Source organism: Artibeus jamaicensis, unplaced genomic scaffold, assembly GCF_021234435.1.
Source record: "Artibeus jamaicensis isolate MK-2021 breed Jamaican fruit bat unplaced genomic scaffold, CSHL_Jam_final contig_723, whole genome shotgun sequence".
Classification (NCBI taxonomy): Eukaryota; Metazoa; Chordata; class Mammalia; order Chiroptera; family Phyllostomidae; genus Artibeus; species Artibeus jamaicensis.
Genome location: NW_026521938.1, coordinates 1,928,801 through 1,949,547, shown reverse-complemented (window position 1 = coordinate 1,949,547; position 20,747 = coordinate 1,928,801). Strand labels below are relative to the sequence as shown.

Here is a 20,747-nt window from a genome sequence, read left to right as displayed (position 1 = left end):
TACTAAAGGGAACAGTAACCATGGGCGCAGCTGTGTTCCCCTAAGCAGACATCAGGTGCCAGGTCATCTGCAGGCACAGTTCAGTCTCCCACTGAACTCTAAGGTCATTTGCAGCCTTTAGCTTTAAGTTCCTTTACATGCACATTGTTTATATTGCTACTTGTATTTTACAAACTTTTTTTTTTAGGGGAAGGGGATGTGAGGGGAAAAGGGAGAGAAATAGCAACATGTACTTGCCTCTCACACCCCCAGCTGGGGACCTGGCCTGCAACCCGGGCATGTACCCTGACTGGGAATTAATTGAACAGGTGACCCTTTGGTTTGCAGGCTGGCACTCAACCCACTGAACTACACCAGCCAGGGCTACGAGCTTTTACTGACATATTTTTCAAGTGTTTCTTGGTGTCTCACAAAATCTTCCAGAAAGTTTTTATACCAACATTCATACACACGTTATTAAAACAGTGCTATAGAGTCCTTTTGCAAATCATGCTTTGAAAAGGTTAACAATACCTAACAATTGCTTCACAGAGTAATGTTAACTGAAAAAATTAACACTTCTATGAGTATTCTCAGGGTATTCTTGGGGTATAAATTTGCAAATCCACTCCTGGAGTGAGCTCGGGAAATACAGGATCTCAGCCTTGGAGTATAAACCTATCTTACCCAGAAGGCAGGTGTGGACTATCACCAGGCTGAGTCAACAAAGACTCAGAAAAAGCATTTCCGTTAAGGCCATTGTGCAGGGCGGGACTTCCGTCGGTCTCCTGGTGGGCATTTCCTCTTCTCTCAGTTTCCGTGTTACCTGGTCAGAGTCTCGTGGTCACAGTATGGGAAGGACAAGGCGCTGGGCCGCTGCTTTCTGCAGAAGGAGTGAGGCCAAGTCCTCTTCCCCAGTGTTCGACGTCAGGGTTGGGACAGTAACCCCAATACCGGGGTCACCCTCCTTGCCCGCCGGTCCCGCTCCTCTCGGGCCCCAGAGTCGATGGCGATTGATTGCGGTGACCGCGTAAAGCGCCAGGTTGAGGTGAAGGCGCCTTCCCAGGACCCTCCGCCCTCAGCCCACCGAGCCCTGCAGCCCGGATGCGGGGCGGCGCCTGTCACGTCCTGCAACCCCGGCCCCGGCGTTCGGGACCGTGAGGCGCTCGTGGGTGACCCACGGTGTTGACAAGGTGGGCGACGGTGACCAGCCAAGGTGCAGCCTTCTAAGCACGTGCAGATGTCGTTGACTGGAAAGACAACAAACTGGGATCGGCCTTACCTCTGGTTTCAAGGGTCTTAGGCGGAGTCACGTCCTGACTGGGAAGGACAGAGGTTGCACCTTCATTCTAATGGTTCTGGGAGCTGGAGAAGGTCCTGCACCGAGAGAGACACAGGTCGTGTCATGGTTTTGAAAGTCTTTTAGATCCTGCTGAGTTAGAAAACCGAGTGGAGTGTGGTGATGACAGTGAAGCACAGGAAGAGGAGCCATTGTTGAAGGTTACATGGCTGGTAAGTGGCCGCATTGAGGAAACACTTGGCTGGAGGTCACCGTACTCCGGGCATGGTTCTAGGTACAGCTGAGACCTGGAGCTTAGCGGTGGTTGACTGCGACTTCCCCATAGGTTCTGAAGTTGAAAACTATTTTGTAAACTAGACAAAGAAGGACAGGGTGTTCCAGTCCCTGCCTGGCAGTGACATTATCTTATAGTGTCTAAAGACTCTTCCCTTGCCAATGTCCTAGCTCTTGGATGTGGGGACCCTGGGGATACTCCAGTACTGAGTACAGGCCACAGGTAATAATCAAGATGCTCCCATTTTTCATTTTTGTTGTCAAGGTAAGAAACATTGTAGAGAGGTTTTTGTTTTGTTTTGTTTTGTTTTACTAATTTGAGTCAAATCAAGAAGTAAAGCCAGAAAGCAAAATCTCAAGGGAGTGTGAAAGTGCTTCAGAAAATGCCAGTTTTACTATTTTATATATCAGAAGCAGGAAGTAAAATAGAAATGGGAACTTGAACCCCATTGGTGATAGGTTAGGGAGGTGGGAGAAAACAAAGCAGAAAAATCACCGATATTAGATAAAGTAAAAATGAATAGAAACAATTATTTTACACTGGTGGGTTTAAGGTAGTTAATATTTAGTTAATTAACACAATAATAATAACACTGCAGGGTTTTTTGTCTTTGTTCTGGCACAGTGTTTGTGCCCTGAGGGGTAAGTAAAAAGGATGTTACCCTGAAATTCCAAAGCTATGTTAACAAAGGAGCAAAAATACAAAGATGGGCTTACTTAAGGTAAACATTGACCTTCCTCAGGGAAGATACAGGCCTAGGACGTGACTCCTTGCCATGACTCACTTTTAGTTAGAAAGTTTTAATTTTAGACCATATGTAGGGGTTTTTCAGTCTCTCAGTTTGGAAGGCCATGAGACAACACCCTTAAGCTGGTAGGTTTAGTATGTGCCCCTTGCCCCGCACTTTTTTGGTCCCCACAAACAGCCAGTGTAAGCATTTAAGGCAGGTAATCCAGGGAAGGGACACCTTGGAGGTGCCACAGAGCTGGGTGTGTGTCACTCAGGTGTCCTTTGTGATAAAAACAAGGAGGAAGCATATACAAGAATCAGACTTATAAGATGTCCAAATGGTAACTTGGGTATCTATTATGGAGGTAATAGTGCATTTGCATAAGAGAAAGGAGTCGATGACTCCTGGGTTCACAGGCTCCATCTGGCTGCCTAGTGGAAAACATGATGGGGGTTAATGGAGGAGGCAGGGGGCCCTGGACCAGGCAGGTTTTGTAGTTCATAGCAGATGGACCAGAGTTGGGCCTTAGAGGTAGGAGAAAAGGTTGGAGTTTGGTACATGTTTTATTTTTTTTTTAAGATTTTATTTATTTTTAGATAGAAGGGAAGGGAGAGAAACATCAATCCGTTGACTCTCGGACATCCCTAACTGGGGGCCTGGTCTGAAACCCAAGTTTGTGGCCCAGCCAGGAATGGAACCCACAACCAACTGAGCCATACCAGTCAGGGCCATCTTTTTTTTTTTTATTGTATTTTTATCCATTACCATTTATCCCCTTCATACCCACTTCCACCTCCATCCACTGCCCTGCCTCTTCCATTAAAAAAAAAGATTTTATTTATTTGTTTTTAGAGAGGGGAAAGGCGGGAGGAAGAGGAGAGAAACATCAATGTGTGGTTGCCTCTCGAACTAGGGACCTGGCCCACAACCTGGGCATGTGCCCTAGACTGGGGAATTGAACCAGTGACTTTGGTTCACAGGCCAGCACTCAATCCACTGAACCACACCAACCAGGGCCCTCTACCATTTTTTAAGAAGGGCCACTATGGTCCTGCTGGTGCAGCTCTGGATTGAGTACTGGCCTGTGAACCACAAGGTCACTGGTTTGGTTCCCAGTCAGTGCACATGCCTAGGCTGTGCACATGGCCAGTTCTCTAGTTGGCGAGAACCAACTGATCAGTGTTTCTCTCACACATTGATGTTTCTCTCCTTCCCATCCCCTGTCTCTAAAAATAAATGAGTAAGTAAATAAATAAATCTTAAAAAGAAAAAAAGATGGACAAGTACAGCTTCAGATTTTGCAGCTGCAGGGAAAAAGAAAGGGCTCAGAACCACTGCAGTGCTTTTGGCAGTAGCAACTGAAGCAGTGGAGGCTCCATCCACTGGGCTGGGGAGGACGGTGGTGAGTTAATTCTCTTTGGGAATATCAGAAGGTTGTTTTGGTTCACACTTTTAAAAGTTCAAAGAGCAATGAGTAGAATCACCTTGTGAGCCCCTGAACAGATGGTTCTGTAAATCTGTGGAAGAATCCATGATGGAGTTAAGCAAAAGGGGAGGCTCTTTTGTGCATGAGGATGAAGTGGGCAGAGAGTGAACCTAGGTATGAAGATGTAAAGCAGGTAGAGATCACACAGGAACATGCACAGCTAGAGGGAATGTGAGTGATGGTCCAATCTGGTGTTGGGACATAAGGGAGAAACATGAGCCCATGTTTGGCTCTGTTTTGGAGGCATGATCCGGGAGACTCAGTGGAATTGTTTATCAGGAAGAATGGGGCCCTGTAGTCATGCACCCAAGTTTAGACGGCAGTTTATCTGCCCCACTTCCTCTTCTGCCTGCCTTTGCGGAGAGTCATAAATGAGACTGAAGACAGCAGGCATTTCTGGCACCAAATGCTGGTGTCTTCTCTGAACTGGGGGGCCCTGCAAGGGGTTCAGTTTGGGACTATTAGGATTGCAGAGTCTGAGACAGTTTGGGATTCATTTGTTTTAACTCTGACAGGTTGTTGTGACCTTTGAGGATGTTGCCGTGTATCTCTCCAGGAAAGAATGGCTCCTCCTGGTTGAGGCTCAGAGATGCCTGTACCTCAATGGGATGCTAGAGAACTCTGCTCTTATATCATCGCTGGGTAAGACACCCACTCTCCCTGCGCACCGTTTTTTGGCTTGCCTGCATCCCCCTTTCCTCACAGATGCAGTTTGCTTCTGTCGTAAGCTCTAAGGGTCCCGACACCCAGACTTGTATCTAAGCAGCAATGGAAACAGCAATGGATGTCATGCTTACCCCTGATCCTGTGTCCAGAAGTTTTTTTTTTTTCTCCATGGCTCGCAATTTTAATGAACTAACTCACATTAATTTTAAAAAACAAACAACAAAAAACCCTCCTGCTCACCAATCACTTGGACTAGGCTTTGCATTCCCCCAAGGCCTTCATTCCTCAGGGGTTGCTCTGTCCTCATATGGGGAGCGTGCACACCGTTTGCTTTTCTAGATTTCTGGGCAGATCCTGAACCTTGCAGAGCTGGTGTATTTGCAGTAAATAAATAAAGGTAACTGGTGCCCCCATACCTGCTGTATAGAATCCTCGGGGAAGGATTTGTGGTCAGTGGTATCGCTGGAAGTCTAATAGATTTCACATTGATTAGTGAGAAAAAGCATTTTTAATTTTCTCTGTCATTTTTACAACTATACATTTTCGTCCTCGCTGCAAAATATTATTATTGATTGTTAGAGAGAAGGTAGGCGGAAGGACAAATATCCATGTGAGAGAGGAGCATCAGTCAGCTTCTTCTCATACATGCCTTTAACAGGGGATTGTGCCTGCAACCTTTGTTTGTGCCCTGACCAGGAACCAGAGCTGCAGACTTTTGGTGCTTGGGAAAATGCCCTAACTAACTAAGCTACCTGGCCATGGCTGGCCTATGCAAATATTTATTAGTTCTGTTTCCTCTATGATGTATTCAAATTTCAGTCATTTCTTACCGCTTTCCAAAGGGATGATCTACCCATTGTTGAAAGGGGAACAGTCAAGTTGTCTAGTACTGTTGCATTGCGTTTTCTGTCTTCAGATCTCATATTGTTTGCTTATGCACGTAGGTGCTCTTGGTTGGGTGCATAGTAATGAAAATTGTTATCTTCCTGCTCTCTTTAGTGTTACCTGCATGGAATATATTGTCTATCTCTTTATTTTGTGTATTTCTGCCCATAAAAATTAATTACTCTCTTGGAAAAAGCATATATTGTGTCTTGTGGGAATTTTTTCTTGGAACAGAAGGTAAGTCCAACCAGGCATCAATGTATTTATTTATATAAATATTTTTATTTTCAAATATCATTGACATGTATCATTATATTAGTTTTATGATTAGACATTGTATAACTTACTAAGTGATCATCTCAATAAATCTCACACTCATCTGACAACATAGAATGCTATTGACTATATTCTCTAGGCCAGGGATGTCAAACTCATTTTCACCGGGGGCCACATCGGCTACTTTCAAAGGGCCGAATGTAATTTCAACTCCTTAACAGTCAAGGAGTAGTTACATTTATACAGTCCTAAAATTATTTTGGAATGAAGTATACTTCACCAAGAACTGGTCTATTATTCGGAACTGAATGACATCCTGGCCTTACCAGAGAGTTTTATGTTTTGCTACAGGTTCCTATTTCTATGTAGCATGCATTTATTTTAGCTGACGAATCTTCTCCCCACCCCCACCCCCACATTTCTAGTAAGTCAGGATGAGTGGAAATTAACTTCTTCACATTTTGTCTTTCCAGGAAAGTGAGGTTTTTTTTTTCTCTTGTTATTTCTGAAGAAGAGCTTTTCTGGATAAAGTATTGCCAGTTTTCAGATATTTTCCTTTAGTGTTTTGAAGACATCATTTGGTGTTCTCCAAGGCCACAAGGTTTTTTCAGAGAAATCTGTTATTGGCCTTATGGGAGTGTTGTCCTTACATGAGGAGTCACTTTGAAAGACCAAAGTGATTTCTATTCACTTTGGTCTTTCAAACTTTTTCTTGTTACTGATTTTTGACACTTTTATTGTTATGTGGCTTGCTGAAGTTTTGTTTGCATTGAACCCTTACTGGGACCTGGGAGGATCTTTAAGATGACTATTCATACTTATTTTCATATTTTCAAGTTGAACTTTAACTCATTTTTTTTAATTAAAATTTTTATTCTGCTTCTTCCTCTCCATTTTTCTCTCTTTTTTTCTCTTTTTCACCTCCTCTGGGACTTCCATAATGCAAATATAGGTTCTCTCTGTAGTGTTTTAGTATTCACATAGGCCATCTTCAGCTTTATTTTTTTACATGGATGTTTTCAAATAACCTCCCTCTGAGTTGATGTATTCATTTTACTCCTTGATCTTGTCTGCTTTTGAAACTCTTACATTTTTAATTTCATTCATCATTTTCTTCAGCTTCCAAATTTCTGTTTCATTCTTTTTTATGATGTCTTTATTTCTGAACTCTATGGTTTTTTTTCATATTTGCTTGTTCATTATGTTGAGTTCCATATGTAATTGCCTGTGCCTCACTAATGTTTTTGGATTTTTTGTTTTTGTTTTTTAAAGATTTTTATTTATTTTTAGACAGAGGGGAAGGGAGGGAGAAAGAGATGAGAGAAACATCAACATATGGTTGCCCCTTGCATGTCCTCTACTAGGGACCCAGCCTGCAACCCGGGCATGTGCCCTGACTTGGAATCAAACTGCTATACTTTGGTTCATAGTCAGGCGCTCTATCCACTGAGCAACACCATCCAAGGCTCCCACTGATGTTTTTTTAAATGATTATTTGAATTCTTTTTCTTGCAGTTTTTATACCTCCAGTTTTTTAGTTTAATTCATATTAAAATTGTGATGTTTCTTTTGTCACTTTTTTTCATATTTCCCTTTGTCTTAGTGTTGTATGATATTTGATTAAATAGTTACTATTTTTTACGTATGGGCCAATTCTGTTTACAGAAGTGGTTTTTCTGCATATGCATACAATGGTACTTTCTAAGTGCTTTGTTGTATCTGGGGTGATGATGTTTCACTTCCCATTTTTCTTGTAGCCCCATGAGCTAGGTCAGTCTAGTGAAGATTGAAGGATTGATCACTGGGCAGGGCTGCAGCTTCCAACTATTTAGCAATCTCTTCTGGAGTTTGGTGACAGAAAACAGACCACTAGAATTAGTGGTAACCCAAGCGCTGTGTCTCCAAGAAGGTTTTACCCTTGCGTTTTGCATCTAACCTTGTTCGCTAAGCCTACGCTCCGACTCCACTTCATATCATGCTCCACTTTATCGCTCTTTGGAATTACTGGTCTCTTAAGCCTCTCTCTCATTCCTGAAGGGCTGCTGTTTATCATGGATAATTCTCTGATTATTTTGGAAGGGGTAGAATATTTGTATTTTTTCTTCTGCCACCTTGCTGTTATGTCGGGAGCCAACCAGCACCCGTCCCTTCACACGGTCGGGACGGATGAGATGCATCTGCACAGCAGAGGCAACTGTGGCTGGACTTCCTGTCTATCTCTCCTTACATGTTTGTTTTGGTGATTAATAGGTGGTGGGATTTTCAGACACCTGTGTTTCAGGCCAATGATTCACATAATTCCATTGAAGTTGTACAAAATGATTTCTTGGCCAGAGAACAAAGTCCCCCCTAATGAGATAGCCCCTGAATGTTCACAAGTTGATGAGTAACAGCCCCTCCTCTACCTTGGACAGGAATATATACCAATTAGCATTAGACAGACAAAAAAACAGGGGAAGCTAGTTAGCTACTACAAACTAAGCATGAAGAAACAATTACCAAGGAGTCAGAGTCTTTAGTATATAAAGAAACATGTTAGACAGAAAGATAGGTAGCTAAGTTAGACACTACAAAGGCCTCATAGTGATTTCCCATAACCACCGTCCAGTCTAACGTATCCTTGTGACCCGTGCCAAATGCTAAATAAACATTTATTCATCAATGAGACATTTGAAGCTCTGCACATACAGCTATTTCTAATTATCCGACTGATAACTTTCCTAGTCAAAATGACTTTTGTGTAACATGACTGAATTTGTGGAATTTCTTGTATTTTCCCTAGTTACCTCTGTATTTTCCCACTTAACTGGTCATGCCATGCACCTGTTTCCTTAATGATATGTAACAATCCCTATAAAAATAAAGCTTAAGTCAAACTCTGAGAGTTCAGTGGGGCCCTCAGAGGCTGGCTGTTCTCTGGCATCCAATCAGGTGTCTGACTTGTCATTTGTCACCTAGGCCGTCCATCCTTCGGGGACTCTGAACCCTGCCGAGGCTGGACCCCAGCACTGTTATCATTCACATACATCTTTTTCTCTTGGTTGGTTTGTACAGAGTTGTTCATGACAGTGCTGGTTATTCATCTCATCTGTTTTCTCTTTGGAGTTCCATCATCAATATTCCATGTAAATGCTTAATTGGGAGGGAAGTAAAAGAGTCCTTTGTGTACCGCATGGGTGACATGAGTCCAGCCAGTGACAGGATGAGCTCACAGAAGGTGTGGCATTCATAAATGCCCATTGGGGAGAATTTGCTTACATGACATTGTTAAAATATAATGAGGATGTTACAGGAAAAAAAATGAGGAACCTGTTCTCTTTAACTGTATTTTGTCACCATTGCCAGATTTCTTACTGGAAGACAGTGTTTTGTGGATTGTGAATGTGGGAAATCTTTTACCAATAGGTCTTCCCTTTGTGTTCATTAGAAACTTCACACTGAAGAAAGGCCTAATAAAGGCAGTGAATGTGGAAAATCTTTCACCAGTATCTCTGACTGCCGGGGTCCAGCCTCAGCAGGTCTCAGAGTCCCCAAAGGATGGACGGCGCAGGCGACAAATGAAGAATCAGACACCTGATTGGATGCCAGAGAATAGCCAGCCTCTGTGGGTCTGACCCAACTCACAGAGTTTGATTTAAGCTTTATTTTTATAGAGATTGTTATGTGGCATCAAAGGAACAGGTGTATGGCATGATCAGTTAAGCAGAAAAATCAATACAGAGGTAACTAGGAAAAGTACAGGAAGTTCCATAGATTCAGTTATGTTAAACAAAAGTTATTTTGACCAGGAGAGCCATTAATCAGACAACTAAAAATAGCTGTATGTACAGAGTTTTAAATGTCTTATTGATGAATAGATGTGTATTAAAGTTCTTAGAATTTGGCATGGGTCAAAAGGATACACTAGACTGAACAGTGGTTATAGAAAATTTATTATAAGGCCTTTGTGGTATCTAACTTAACTATCTATCTTCTTGTCTAGAATCTTACTTTATGTACTTTGGACTCTAACTCCTTAGCAATTGTTTCTACGTACTCAGTTTGTAATAGTTAATCGGCTTCTCCTGCTTCTTTACCTAATTCCATTTAACATATATTCCTGTCCAAGGTAGAGGAGGGGCTGTTACTCCATCAACTTTTAGACATTCAGGGGCTACCCCATTGGGGGGGGGTGACTTTTGTTCTATGGCCGAGAAATCATTTTGTACAACTTCATTGGAATTTTGTGGATCACTGGGCCTGAAATATAGGTATTTAAAAATCCCACCACCTATTAATGGCGAAGACAAACATGCAAAGAAAGATAGACAGGAAATCCAGCCACAGTTGCCTTTGCTGTGCAGATGCATCTCATCTGTCCCGACTGTGTCAAGGGACAGCTGTTGGTCGGCTCCCGACAGGTGAGGGTGTGGAGGAAAGGGAATCCTGGGGCACTGTTGGTGGGAATGCAGACTGGTGCAACCACTGTGGAAAAACTATAGAGTTTCCTCAAAAAATTAAAACTTGAACTTCCTCATAACCCAGCAATTCCACTGCTGGGAATATACCCTAAGTATTCTGAAACACCAATTCAAAAGAACTTATTCACCCCTATGTTCACAGCAGCGCTATTTATAAGAGCTAAGTTTTGGAAATAGCCCAAGTGACCATCGGTAGATAAGTGGATTAAAAAACTGTAGTACAAAAAAAAACACACAAAAAACTATAGTGCATTTACATGAAGGAATACTACACAGCAGGAAAAAAGGGAGGAAGTTATATGTTTTGTGATAGCATGGTTGGAACTGGGAAATATTATGCTAAGTGAAATAAGCCAGTCAGCAAAAGACAAGTACCATATGACCTGACTTATAACTGGAACCTAATGAACAAAATAAGCTAATGAGAAAAATACAACCAGATATGTGGAAACATGGAACAGACTAATAGGTATAGGAGGGGAGGAGTGAGGGGGCAATGGCAAAAAGAAGGGGAAGTGACTAGTCAAGGAACATGTATGAATTGACTGATGGACATGGACAACAAATATGGGATTGACTATGGACAAGAGGGGTGGGCTCTGGAGGAGGGTAAATGGGGAAAAAAAGAATTGGGCCAAGTGTAATAAAATAAATAAATGATAGCCCTGGCTAATGTGGCTCAGTGGACTAAGTTTTGGTCTGTGAACCAAAGGGTTGCTGGTTCAATTCCCTGTCAGGGCACATGCCTGGGTTTCGGTTGGTTCGCTGGTATGGGGGTACACGAGAGGCAACCACACATGGATGTTTTGCTCCCTCTCTTTCTCCTTCCCTTCTCCTCTCTCTAAAAATAAATAAAATCTTTATTAAAAAGACGAAGTAAATAAATAAATGCAATGTAGAGCCCAGGTCAGATCCTAGAACAGTAAATGGACATTAGTGGAAAACTGGTTATATCCAAAGTCTATTTTAGTTGATATTATTGTACCAATATTTTCCTAGTTTTGATTAATTCATGGCTACATGTTAACATCATAGAACCTAGGTAAAGGCTATACAGGAACTCCTTTATGGATATATAGGAAGGGGATATAGGAATATAGATTAGTGCTACGTTTGCAGCTTTTCTATAACACTAACATTATTTTTAAATCTAAAATAATAATAAAACTTGTATGAAAAAAAATCACTGCTCAGTCAGAGCACATGCCTGGGTTGCAGGCCAGGTCCCCAGTAGGGGGCGTGCCAGAGGCAACCACACATTGATGTTTCCGTCCCTCTCTTTCTCCCACCCTTCCCCTCTGTCTAAAAATAAATTTTTTTTTTTTAAAAATCACTGAACCTGAATGAAGCCTCTCACAATGCCAGCTGGTAGAGACACAGATGGATTTTTAGAACACTCACCCAGTAGGAGAAGACTGTACCACAGGGGGTCTATACTCCAGAATATAATTCAAGTGTTTCGGGTCCCCCTTGTATTCTTAGGATCTGTGAGCCACAGTGCCAACTCCTCCACTTGCTGCCTAAGACGTCCCCTCCAGGATTCCTCTAAAAACTGGGTGGAGCATTGCTGAGCAAATACACTGATCCACCCATGTTCACTTTAATATCTTTGCTCCCTAATAAATAAAAAGATAATGGGTGTTATCAACTTTTTGAGTGAATATTAGTCTGTTGAACAATTTTTGGATATGTATTGTTGACTTTTTCAGAGCACGATTTGCAAAACGATTCTGTAGCAGTATTTTAATAGCATGTCTATGAGTGTGGGAATAAAAACTTTCTGGAGGGTTTAATAAGACACCAAGGACCACTTGAAAAATATGTCAATAAAAGCTTGTAAAATACAAGTAGCAATATAAACAAGCATGTAAAGAAACTTAAAGCTAAGGGCTGGAGATCATCTTAAGAGTTCAACAGGACAAGATTGAATGAACTGTGCCTGCAAATGACCTGACACCTGATGTCTGCTTAGGGGACCTTAGTTGTACCATGGTATGATTCTCTTTAATGTGATCTAAACAATTTTTCCTGTGTAGAATACATCCTAAAAGTTTACTTGTATCTCTCCAATAACTAGGAAAATCTGTTTGACTTACCACTCCTGATATGGTACATGAAAATGCAATGACATCAAATTAATGCTCAAATCTCTTGTAACTTACAAGGGTTGCTCAGGGCTGCTCCATCTGTTGAAAATGGAAAATCAGTAACACAAGGGCTTTAGGAATTCAGTAGTAATCTGAGACCCTTTACTGACAGCAGTGAGGAGGAAATGACAAAGGAAAAGGGGTGGATTTTCAGAGTGCACACACATGCCACCTGGTACTTTTGAATAGATGGTGTTGTTTAGGAACATAAGTGGCGAGTGTAAGTATCACCAAGGATACTGGCCCTCACCCTCTTCTCTGAAAAGACCCATCAGCCATAAAACTACTATTTGGGCTGTGCACACATAGAACCAACCTCATTTGGCTGATTCACCCATCGTGAACAATCAGGAGTAAGAATCTCAGTTGTGGAGGAAGTGTACTGGAAAATGGAATGAGAGTTTATGTTCGGAAAGACTTGTTCCTACCCCACTAACTCTGGTGCAGACATAGGGAGACCGGAAAGGAGGGTGTGGTTGCTGAACATGGCCAGGGCTGCAGGGAATAGATGGTGAGCGCCGTTGTCTCCTCCAGCTAGTCCTGCCTGAGTACGGGGTCAAGTGGCTACTGAGTTTCCTGTATGAAGAGGTGAACACTTCACCAAGGAGGTAATACTACAGATCTCCAGCATCACTTTTGAACATGTCCCAGGCATCATGTCCAGTTGTCCTCAATACTGCAGAGTTAATGTCAGCGACATGTACAAAACATTTGAAGGGTCAAACTGAGGAACAGCATTCACCACAGTAGATAAAAGTCATGCAAAAGATAAGTAGACAAGCCCTGGCTGGTGTAGCTCAGTGGATTGAGCACAGGCCTGCGAACCAGAGGACTGCGGTTTGATTCCCAGTCAGGGCACATGCCTGGGTTGCAGGCCGGTTCCCTGAAGGCCAGTTCTCAGCAGGGGACGCACGAAAGGCAACCATACATTGATGTTTCTCTCCCTCTCTCCTTCCTCTCTAAAGATTTTTAAAAAAAGTAAACAATCATGCAGATAGTTTAGTATGCCATGATAGAGACTGTCCCCACCCGTGGAGCGAGATTCATTAATTTGAACCCAGCCACTTCAATCTGACATTTGTCTACTCTGTGACCTTGATAAAACCCCCCTCCTCTTCCCAATTGTCAACTTCCCCAAATATACAGTAAGATACTAATCTCTAGGGTACCGTTAGAATTTTAAAAATGATCAAGCTCTGGCAGGTGTAGCTCAGTGGATTGAGCGGCAGCCTACAGACCCAAGGTTGGTGGTTCAATTCCCAGTCAGGGCACACGCCTGGGTTGTGAGCCAGGTCCCCCATTGGGGGTGTGAGAGAGGCAACCAGTTGATTCATGTTTCTCTCGATCTCTGTCTCCCTCCTTTCCCCTCTCTCTAAAAATAAAATGAAATATTTAAAAAAAATGATCAAAAAGCAAATCTGGAATATTAGTACTTGTGAGGGTTCAGTGAGTTTCATAACTCTAGTGATCCTCACCAAGGCCACAGTTACTGCCTTCATTAAATTCATGTTAATGAGGTGAGTTTTGTGGAGTTTTATTATCACTCAGATGCCCCAGTGGGGGAATCATACTGAGACCAAGGAGCCCTGAAGTCACATGGTCCACAGAGTTGAGTCCATGTGGACTGTAGCAGACATAGGGAATCTGAGAAGCTCCATTTATTTTCACAAACACATGGTGCAGAAGGTCCCAGGGGTGTCTGGTGTGTGGGTGGCAACCATACGTGATGACTGACGGTATAGTCACTACTTTCCAAAGAAGTACCAAGGCTGGGATCATTAGCATTGCCAGTGACACTGGCAGTGAGAAAATTCACAAAAAGAAAATGCAGAGAGCGAAGTTTTATTCACTTTCCATGAGAGGAAAGTGGCCTCAGTGCATGACAGGAAGCACTCTTGGTGAAAGGTTTGGTTTGTGAGTTTTTATTGGGTTACAAAGGGTGAGGTGTTTGCACATGGGTAGTCATGGCAATTAGGTATAAAATAGGTTTCAGGGTGATTATGAAGGCTTCAGTTTGTTACGCTGTTATCTTTGGGTTTAGATCCAGGCATCTTGGCCTGATATGCCATTTGTATAAGTTTCTAAAACACCTATGGGAAGGACATTTTCATTAATCTCTCCAGTCCTGAGACAAGGCTCAGAAAACAAATTAATTCTTCCTGACAGGGTCAAGAAATGAATAGGTAGCTCTGGAAAAAGAGGGCCTAAAAGGGGACTTTTTGTCCTTTCAGAGATGAATGCTGGTTTTTAAAAAAGATTTTATTTGTAGAGAGAGGACAGGAAACAGAGAGGGAAACATGAATGTGTGCTTGCCTCTCAAGCACCCCTACTGGGGACTTGGCCCACAACCCAGGTTTGTACCCTGACCAGGAACTGAACCTGCAACCTTTTAGTTGGTGGGGCAACACTCAACTCACTGTGCCACTCCAGCTAGGGCAAGGTTGCTTTTTATCCCTATTTTACACAGGAAAATACTGAGGCCCATAGAGTGCATCACTTTCCTGTAATCAAAACTATGGTCAGTAATCTAAGATTTAAAGCCAGATTGCATGGCCCAAGGTATGAGGAGTCTAATCATTGACTCTTTTTTTGGACCTTCTGGCTCAACAAACACCAGTTCATACTGATACCTTCTGGGGCATCTTCAAGTCCTGCAGCAGCCAGCAAACACCAGACAACACACTATAAAAATGAAAACTAAAATACAAGGCTTTTAGCCCTGGCTGGTGTAGCTCAGTGGATTGAGCACAGGTCTGCAAACCAGAGGATCGCGGTTCAATTCCCAGTTAGGGCACATGCCTGGGTTGCAAGCCAGTTCCCTGCAGGCCAGTTCCCAGCAGGGAATGCACTAGAGGCAACCATACATTGATGTTTCTCTCCTTCCCCTCTAAACGTAAATAAATAAATAAATATTAAAAAATAATAAAATGCAAGGCTTTTTATTACATTACTAAATGTTTGAATTTACAAAAATGATGGTGTGTTAATAATGCAGATTATTCTTTGAAGGATATATGTACCTAGCACGCTGTATAATCCAAATAATTTGGACATGCTTTCTAATATTAAGAACAATTAATTATTCCACAAAGTGAAAATTATTTTATTCAAGGAGTGAAAATGGGTGAAATTACATCATAGAAATTTGTAGGTCCACTGTCCTACTTGTTAAAGTAGCCCAAATTAATAAAATGGGTGAATTATGTGAGCACACATTTTGCTAGAAACATATCAGTAGTACATACAATCCTCCAAAAATGGTCATCATAAATCCTTAGGGCAATGCAACTTAAACAGAGAGAGCATGAGAAACATACAAAAAGAGTTAAATTATAAAAATTAAATCAGTATTTTCTTAAGAGTGGGGAAATGCAACCCTTATACACTGAGTAAGAACGAATAAAGGCACAATTAGTTTAGATCATGTTTGTTACATTCTTCAAAATGTCAACATTAAACTTCTGAGACATGTGAACATATAAAATCCCCTCCTCTTCACCCATTTTTCCACCTCCCCTTTCATCTGGCAACCATCTAGTCGGAACTTCTTTTGCCTTGCTGCTTCTAAGAGCCTCTTTATATTAAACTTTTGACCTTTTCATTATGATGCGTCTTGGAGTATGCCTCTTTGCAAACATCATACTGGACTCTGGGCTTCCTGGATTTGCATGTCTGTTTACTTCACAAAATTAAGGAAGCTTTCTTTTTTAAAAAATATTTTATTTATTTTTAGAGAAACATCATGTGTGGTTGCCTCTTGCACGCCCCCTACTGGGGCCACAACTTGGCTCACAACCAAGGCATGTGCCCTGACTGGTAATCTAACCAGCGACCCTTTGGTTCGCAGGCCTTTGCTCAGTCCACTGACCCACTCCAGCCAGAGCAGGAAGTTTTCTTTCACTATTTTTTCAGAGATTTTCAATTTCTTGCTCTTTCTCTTCTCTTTCTGGCACCCCGAATGTCATACCTCTTGAAGTTGTCCCAGAGGCTATTTATACTATCCTCATTTTTTAAAATTATTTTCTTGTTGTGTGTTGTTTTTTGCTTCCTTATGTTCCAAATCATTGATTTGATTCTCAGCTTCATCCACTCTAGTTTCCCTGTAAATTAGTGTATCCTTCATTCCTCACTGGGTATTTTTTCTAATGCTGATGTCCTAAGTTCCTCAAGCATCCTTACAACCAGTGTTTTAAACTCCATCTGATAGATTGCTTATCTTCATTTCATTTAGCTCTTTTTCTGGAGTTTTGATCTGTTCTTTTATTTGGGCCGTCTTTGTCTCATTTTAGCAGCCTCCCTGGGTTTGTTGCCATGAATTAGGTAGAGCTGCCTTGACTCCATGTCTTGGTAGTGTGGCCTAATGTAGTAGGTGTCCTATAGTGTCCAGTGGTCCAACCTTCCCAATCACCCAAGCTGGGCACTCGAGATACGCTCTTCATGTGGGCAAATTACACCCATCTCTTGTAGTTGAACCTTCATTGCTGTAGCAGATCCATGGGATTTACCCAGGCCAGTCAGGTACAAGAACCGGTTGTGACCACTGCCCACCACTCTCTTCTCTATGTGAAAGATCAGCTGTGCAGGGGCAGGATGTTGGCACTCTGATGTGGTCTTTGCTGCCCACTACATGTGCAAGTTCCGTCCCACCTGCTTTGCCCTGGGCCACTCTACCTGAGATATAAAACCATCTGAGATGGCTATTACTTACGCTGAGCTTGGAGATTCCCAGGTGGAGCCAAACTGTGAAACTAGACTGGCTGTTTGCTACTGCCAGGCCTGGGGCTCACCGAGGACAGCTGCTGTATGTTTAATTGCATTTAAGAAGGTTTGAATCATGAATCAAAACCAGACACTCATACGGAAAAACAGCTTGGGTGGTCCCTTAAGTTGGATGGGGTAGAGTCTTTGGGGGATCTCCAGGGTGGGTACAACAGTATGAGTTAGGTTGATAAGAATATCAGGTATGGCCCCAGCTTACCAGCTCAGTGGAAGGAGGACATAGCAAAGGTACCGTGGCCACTGCTCACATTGATGAAAAATACTTTAGTTTCTCCCTGTAGACCAATGGTGTCTTTCAAGCTGCTATCCTGGTGCTGGAGCTCAGAGGGACTGAGTCTGAGTAGGTGAGTCCATGCGTGGGTCCTTTAAGAGGACCTATCTGTGGCTCCAGCAGTTTCTTCTACTAACTCAATCCCTGCTGCTGCTTTTTGTTGCAGCCAGATGTTGTGGGGACTTATCTTCCTGGCACTGGAATTCTGGTCTGGGGGCCCTGGGGTGAGTTTGGGATTCCTGACTCCTGAGATATCACTCGCGAATTTTTATCCATGTGGTTGTGATACCAGCCTTCCCATGTCTGTGCCCTTCGTACCAGTCAGTATTGATGTTATTTCTTTAATTTTGTTAGCATTCCATTCAACTCAATTTCATAGTTGTCAGACTTCCATTCAGCCTGATTCCTGACATTCCTCAGTAACAGCTGTTCTACACTTTAGCTGTAATTTGGATGTGGCTGTTCAGAGGTGAGCCACGTCTGCCTATTCTGCCATCTTGACTGGCAGTCTCCCACATGTTAACTTATGAGAACTTAATTCTTGTGAATTCCATGATGACAGTGAAAATAATGGTGACTCTTAAATTTCCACATTCACAGCACTCAGATGGTATATCTACAGTGTAAACTCTCTCATAATAAGGAAAATCGTTGATATAAAAGAAGACCTCCACATTAACTATAGGCATAAGGCCATTTAGCCGTGTGAACTCTCTGATGACAACAGAAGTGACAGCTACGGGGAAAAGATGTCCTACCATCAGAGCACTGATAAAAGCTATCTCCTTTGTAAAATCTCTGGTAACAGACAGCAGAGTTCATGTTAACCATACCCCAGTTTTACTGCACCCAAAACGCCTTTATCCTATGTGAACACTACAATTAGGAAAAACACAGAGCTATTCACATCAGTTTTTCCACATTAACTTCACTGATGTGGCTGTTCTCCAGAATTAATTCATTGGTGTTTCATAAGGGGTGGTGCTTTTTGTAAAGTACGTCTTATATTCACTGCACTCTTGAGTTCTTTCTGCAATGTGAATTCTGATGAATATGAAGAAGAGATCTACAGGTAAAAGATTTCCCCCGCTGATGGCATTCATAAGGCCTTTCTCCAGTGTGAAGTCTCTGGTGAGAATTATAGTGGTGTTTCAACTTAAATGATTTCCCACAATCACCACATGCATAAGGCCTTTCTGCAGTGTGAACTCTCTTATGAGCATGGAAGGCAGAGGTCCTGGTAAAAGATTTCCCACATTCACTGCATTCATATGGCCTTTCTCCAGTGTGAAGTCTCAGATGAATATGAAGAAGAGAACTAGTGGTAAAACTTTTCCCACATTCCCTGCAGTCATAGGCCTTTCTCCAGTGTGAACTCTGTGGTGATAACAGAGAACAGAGCTAATGGAAAAAGATTTCCCACATTCACCACACTCATAAGGTCTTTCTCCAGTGTGACCACTGTAATGACCACAGAGGTTCTGGCTACTGGTAAACGATTTTCCACATATATTGTACTCATAAGGCCACTGTGAACTCTTTGATGTTTATGAAGGTCAGATGTCAGGAGCCGACCAACACCCGTCCCTTGACACAGTTGGGACAGATGAGATATATCTGCACAGCAGAGGCAACTGTGGCTGGATTTCCTATCTCTCTTTGCATGTTTGTCTTTGCGATTAATAGGTGGTGGGATTTTTAAACACCTGTATTTCAGGCCCGGTGATCCACAAAATTCCAATGAAGTTGTACAAAATGATTTCTCGGCCATAGAACAAAAGTCCCCGCTAATGGGGTAGCCCCTAAATGTCTAAAAGTTGATGGAGTAACAGCCCCTCCTCTACCTTGGACAGGAATATACGTTAAATGGAATTAGGTAAAGAAGCAGGAGAAGCCGGTTAACTATTACAAACTGAGTACGTAGAAACAATTGCTAAGGAGTTAGAGTCCAAAGTACATAAAGTAAGATTCTAGACAAGAAGATAGATAGTTGAGTTAGATACCACAAAGGCCTTGTAATAAATTTTCTATAACCACTGTTCAGTCTAGCGTATCCTTTTGACCCATGCCAAATTCTAAGAACTTTAATACACATCTATTCATCAATAAGACATTTAAAACTCTGTACATACAGCTATTTTTAGTTGTCTGATTAATGGCTCTCCTGGTCAAAATAACCTTTGTTTAACATAACTGAATTAAGGAATTTCCTGTACTTTTCCTAGTTACCTCTGTATTGATTTTTCTGCCTAACTGATCATGCCATACACCTGTTCCTTTGATGCCACATAACAATCTCTATAAAAATAAAGCTTAAATCAAACTCTGTGAGTTGGGTCAGATCCACAGAGGCTGGCTGTTCTCTGGCATCCAATCGGGTGTCTGACTCTTCATTTGTCGCCTGCGCCATCCATCCTTCAGGGACCCTGAGACCTGCTGAGGCTGGACCCCGGCAGTCACCAGCAGTTGTTCTTTGTTGATTTATTAGTGATGGCTGTTATGGCAGGTGTGGCAGGTGTGGGAGATGTCAATCTCATTGCAGCTTTAATTTGCATCCCTCTGATGACTAGTGTTTCCGAGTATCCTTAGATATGTCTCTGGGCCATCTGTATGTCCTCCTTGGAGAAGTATCTTTTCAGGTCATTTTCCCATTTTTAAATTGTTTTTTTTTTAGCTTCCTGGTGTAGAGTTGTATGAGTTCTTTGTATATTTTGGAGATCAAACCCTTTCCAGATGTACCATTTACAAATATGTTCTCCCATGTAGTCAGTTCCTTTTTCATTTTGATGATTGTTTCTTTAGCCATGCAGAACCTTTTCAATTTGATGTAGTCCAATTTGTTTATTTTTTCCATTTTTTTCCCCTTGCCCTAGTATTCATTGTATATTTTTGAAGACTCGACACCTTTGCCCATTTTATGATGGATGAATTATGAATACACCTGCCCACACTGTGCTGAGCATTCAGCAGTTTTTGACCAAAAATGGCATGGCTCCTATGCCCCACCCTCCCTATTCACCCAATTTTGCCCCGAGGGACTTATTTTTGTTTTTGGCTCCCCAGATGAAGAAAGTCCTCAAAGAGAAACATTTGGTCTTGGTGGAAGACAAGCAACAAACATGGCAGAAGCACTAAAAGCCACCAAAATCAATGAGTTCAAAAACTTTAAGCAGTGAAAAAAAAAAAGATCTTAATAGGTGTATTGCATCAAAGGAAGAGTTCTTTGAAGGTGACTGAAGTTTCAACATGTAAAAATAAATACACAATATTTTATAAATAAATGCTGGAAGTTTTTTTAGGTTCCCTTTCATATACCCCTCTGCCTCTCAAGTATTTTCTCTTTTTTTCCCAAGGGAATATTAAATCATTTAATGATTATGCATGATAATGGGTGCTACACAAACTTCATTCCCATCAATAATTTTATCTGGTACTATAACTAAATTTAGACATAGTGTATAGGATATGTAAACTATCATTAATAACCAAATTAA

At 41.9% G+C, this 20,747-nt stretch overlaps 1 long non-coding RNA gene across 1 annotated transcript; it reads left to right on the top strand.

Moving 5' to 3' along the window:
- Positions 1–763: 763 nt before the first annotated feature.
- Positions 764–20,528, top strand: LOC128628406 (uncharacterized). The gene is made up of 3 exons (XR_008392797.1): positions 764–1,491; positions 4,285–4,411; positions 20,317–20,528. It is a non-coding gene; the product is annotated as an uncharacterized LOC128628406 (long non-coding RNA).
- Positions 20,529–20,747: the final 219 nt, after the last annotated feature.